We start from the raw sequence: 5,084 nt of genomic DNA on the forward strand, positions 1-5,084 counted from the left end.
ATATCTTACGTAGCAAGCATACATCCATAACATAAAAGTAGAAACCATAGCATACTTCTTACATAAAACATAGGGTACCCTAAACCATAGCATAGTCCACAAACTACTCAAAAATTAGCTTGTTTTTGTTCATACAATATAGGGAATAGGGCCACCAACAATTCAAATAATTAGCTTTTCTTCTTCTTTTCAACATCAATTCAAATAATTAGCTTTTATTCTTCTTTTCAACATCAGCAAGGCTCATTTTTCTAGCTTTATTTTCCTTTTTGACACTTCAACTACTCCATTATCCGCGCGTTCAAAAACTTGACCCTACTGTAAATGGGCGAAAACTTGTTGGTTTCATTGAGAAATGCAGAAGGGCTTGTGTACGGTGCTACTTCTTGAGCTTGCGTTGGTTTTTCCCTTGAAGAGGAAAGGGTGATGCAACAAAGTAGAGATAAGTATTTCCCTCAGTTTGAGAACCAAGGTATCAATATAGTAGGAGTATCAAGATGAGGCACCAAGGCACCAGCGCAAGAACAAACAAACTTGCACCCAACGCGATAAAGGGGTTGTCAATCCCTTTACGATTACTTGCAAGGTGAGATCTGATAGTGATAATAGGTAAATATAAATAAATAAATAAAAGTACAGCAAGGTATTTTTGGTATTTTTGTATGTAGATCTGAATATATAATGTGTAAAATAGACCCGGGGGCCATAGTGTTCACTAGAAGCTTCTCTCATGATAGCAAGTATTACGGTGGGTGAACAAATTACTGTCGAGCAATTGATAGAATCACGCAAGTCATGACGATATCTAAGGAAATGATCATACATATAGGCATCACATCCGAGACAAGTAGACCGATACTTTCTACATCTACTACTATTACTCCACACATCGACCGCTATCCAGCATGCATCTAGTGTATTAAGTTCATAACAAACAGAGTAACGCCTTAAGCAAGATGACATGATGTAGAGGGATAAATTCATGCAATATGATATAAACCCATGTTTTTACCCTTGATGGCAACAAAACGATGCGTGCCTTGCTCCCCCTTCTGTCACTAGGTGAGGACACCGCACGGTATGAACCCAAAACCAAGCACTTCTCCCATTGCAAGAATTATAGATCAAGTTGGCCAAACGAAACCCATAACTCCAAGAGAATTACAAGGATATGAAATCAGAGGAGACTCAAATAATATTCATAGATAATTTGATCATAAATCCACAATTCATTGGATCTCGACAAACACACCGCAAAAGAAAGTTACATCGGATAGATCTCCATGAAGATCATGGAGAACTTTTTGTTGAAGATCCAAGAGAGAGAAGAAGCCATCTAGCTACTAGCTATGGACCCGAAGGTGTGTGGTGTACTACTCACGCATCATCGAAGAGGCAATGGTGTTGATGAAGAAGCCCTCCGTGTCCGAATCCCCCTCCGGCAGGGCACCAGAACAGTCCCCAGATGGGATCTCGCGGAAACAGAAGCTTGCGGCGGCGGAAAATTATTTTCGTGGCTCTCTCCGTTGGTTTCTGGGCGCGCTACAGGGAGTCACCGAGGTGGGGGCGACGCCCTCGGCCAGTTCCAGCCTCCCCCGAGATGTCCAACCTCTCCCCCGACAACCCTTCTGCGTCGAGCAAGCCTCATGGCCCCTCCTCTCCCGCGCTAGAGCTCGCGCGATGCGTACCCGCGCGCACCAGAACCGGTCAAGGTTGCGCGGCCACGAATGCTCGAGCTCCCTCTCTCTCCCTCTGCTGTAGATGGTTCGGGCAGTCCAAAACCACGTCCTCAAACTGTGGTTTTGACCCCAACCTCTCTTTGCACCCCCCATGCATGCCACGGTGAGTCACCGGCGCTCCCGAATCTGCTCACCGTCGCGGGCCTATAAATAGCCCTCCCCCTCACTCCAACACCCCTTAGATAACTTCACCACGATCACTAGTACCTCCCTAGCCACCGCAGCAAACCAGCAGAGCCCCAGTGCTTGAGATCGACCGAGGCCCCTCCGCCTCGGAGCTCCGGTCGATCTCCGGCTACACAATGGCTCCTGGACCCCTCGACCCACCAAACTAACCCTCTCGATCCCAGGAAGCTTTCCCCCAACTCGCCCGAGCTTTTCCGTGTCTCTAGCCACCCCCTCGACCACCTCCCAAAACTCCTTCGCCACGGCCTCCTCGTCACCGGCGAATCCCTGCCTCCCCGTCGTTGTTCCGACCACCAGCAGGTAGGCGACAGTAAGGCAAACCCATTCCAGTGCTCTTTGGGGCATGAGAGCGTCGGTAACCTCGCCGGCGTCCTCCTCCTCCTCTTTGGCTAGAGGTAGGAGACGACCCCGACAGGTGTGCCCCACCTGTCGATGGCCCAGCCTCCTCCCCCGCGATGACCTCGGCTGCTGACCGCAGGGCCCCGCGCGTTAGGTTCAAACATGATGGCGCGCATGCCTAGGCAGGCTGCCGGCTGGCCATGGGCCGGCCCAGCTCTGGGCCGAGCCAGGCCGGGAGTTTAGCCGGTTTTTCTTTTATTTTTAAACCCTGTTTTCTAATATTTTTATAAAAAACATTTAACCAGTTTAAAAATATAATTCTTCCACTGTTATTCTTCTAAAAATGCGTAGTATTTAATAATATGTTTGGATGAATTTTCCAACAACTATTCTATTTTACATTAATAAAAAGGACTAAATTGAAATAGTTTTGCTTGTGTTTGGTTGATTTCAAAAATATTCCTTCAAGGAAAACTAAGGCAAATATTTTTAAAATGATACCTTAGATTTATCAGTAATAAAGAACATTTTTAAAATGACTTTGTGGTCTGTTTCTGTGTGAGCTATTTCTTATTTATTGTTTTATCGATGATAGAAAATCCGTGTGACGAGGGAATCGGAGCAGAAGACCTCGAAGACCCCGGATACTTAGCTGACCAAAGCAAGCAACTCTTTGACCATGTCTGAGCATATGTTACTATGCATGTTAAAATAGCAAGTATTCCCGTTGCATATGATCATAAGTGTCGGTAATCATTTGATATGATTTTACCGAAGGCTCCCTCAGAGCACATGCATTGAGCTTGACCCTACTCCTTGAGGGTCCTGCGAATACCATGTTGACAAGTAAAGATAGAAGTAGTATTATCATGAGCATGTTGTTGACATAAAGCAAGAGTTTGCTAAAACCCCGTGTGAGTATGGTTTCGGAAACGGGATTAGATTTATGAAGTGATGATGAGTTAGCTGGTCACTTTCGGTGAAGTGATGCACCTAGTATTTGTGTGAGTATGGTTTCGGAAACGAGATTAGATTTATGAAGTGTCGATCGTCCCAACCTTACCAGTACGACCACGTTACCCCTCGTGGGACGGCGCTATGTTAATTACTCTGGTCGGTGCTAGGAAAGAGCCACATTACTAGTGGCGGGAGTGATGTGTGGTCACTCTCGTGATGGGGTCGTGCCAGGTAGGACGACTATGCCATTTGTATGAGTTCCAGTCACACCGTTGGTCTCCGCATGGTTGGTACTGTCCAGAGTTCGTGCTGGTAAGACGTACAACACGTGGGTTGGGTACCAATCGAGTGGACCTCTTTGTCTAGTATCGTCAGGGGAAAGGCATTGATCGGGTACTTACCTCGGGTATGTGAGATACCGCGACTCGTGGATGACACAGAAGTTTCCCGGATCTCGTGGGTCCAGCGTACTACCTCTGCAGAGTGTAAACTATTCGAATAGCCGTGTCCACGGTCAAGGACAGTTGGGTAATCCTGCTTAAACTACGTCCAGTGATTTCCGCATAAACCAAGTGTGTGTGTGTGGTGTTGAAAAAGTTGTTGTCGTGACAATAATGATATGACCAAGTTCGGTGACTTGGCATATAGGGTGAACCCGGATCGTTCAGCCCTCGACAGATATATTGATATCTGTAACCTGTTCTTGAAGAGTAATTCTTTTACTTGATGCATATTCATGATCAATCCACCCAGATGAGTTACACTAAAGATGCATGATATTGTTATCTTTCACTTTCGTTGATTATATCATGGGTTGTTTGCGAGTACATTCAAAGTACTCATTGGCTTGCCACTGGTTATGTTATTGACCAGACATGGAAGGACCGGAGTTTGGAGATGAGTACGTCTTCGGAGACGCCCCTGCGAACTAGGACGCTTCCGAGTCAGAATGCCTGTCGGTGTAGGCTTGATGGCATGGGCACCCGCTTAGCCCTATGTTTTCCGCTACTAGTGTATCTGAGTGATTTGGCCTTAGGCCCTGTCTTGTGAAATTGACCCTTCGGTCATGCGTTGTAATAATCGGTACTTGGATGTAAGACTGTTTTAATCGGTATCTGTGTTCGGTGAGCATTGATCTCTGGGATCACTGAGCACGGCGATCTCGACTAGTAAGTCGGGGTCCCCACAGAGCTGGTATCAGAGCTATCCTGACTATAGGAAGCCTTAGGTAGCATGGACGATAGACGAAACGATTAGTGCACATAAGATTGACCCGAGAACCGCACCACTAAATATTTCTAACCCTCTCCTCTACACCTTGTAGATGGCCGCCGTACCTGAGATGCTTCTGGTAACGGGCTTTCCTCTGCTTTTGAGCGATATCCTCGAGAAGTGTCAAGTACGTCGCACGCCCATCTTCCTCTACCATGAACACTGGGTCAACGCCGACACCAAGGAGTATCACATGGACGTGATAGTGGAGGCTAACGACTCCCCAACTAGCCGGTTCTTTGAAGGGCCATAGATGGAGGATCTGATGTTGGCTGTGGAGACTGTAGCACGAGAGGCACTCGTGCAACTCCGCGATATCCTTCCTGAGATGGCGGACGAGCCAGCTACTCGTCACCTACCTTTTGTTAAAGATAAGGTAGACGGGAGTTGGACACTCAACCCCTCATCCGAGGACGGGACGCCATTGAGGTTTCAGACCTACTTCAGTCTCTCCTTAGACACCTTGACACATCTTTTGATCAAGGAGTCGACTAGGATCCGCCAAGAGCTGCACCAAGTCAAGGACCTACTTCGTATGGAGAAAATGAAGAACCGCAAGGTGAAGAAAGAAGGAGCACCCATAATATCACC

Source organism: Hordeum vulgare, chromosome 5H (genome assembly GCF_904849725.1).
Source record: "Hordeum vulgare subsp. vulgare chromosome 5H, MorexV3_pseudomolecules_assembly, whole genome shotgun sequence".
NCBI classification, from domain to species: domain Eukaryota; kingdom Viridiplantae; phylum Streptophyta; class Magnoliopsida; order Poales; family Poaceae; genus Hordeum; species Hordeum vulgare.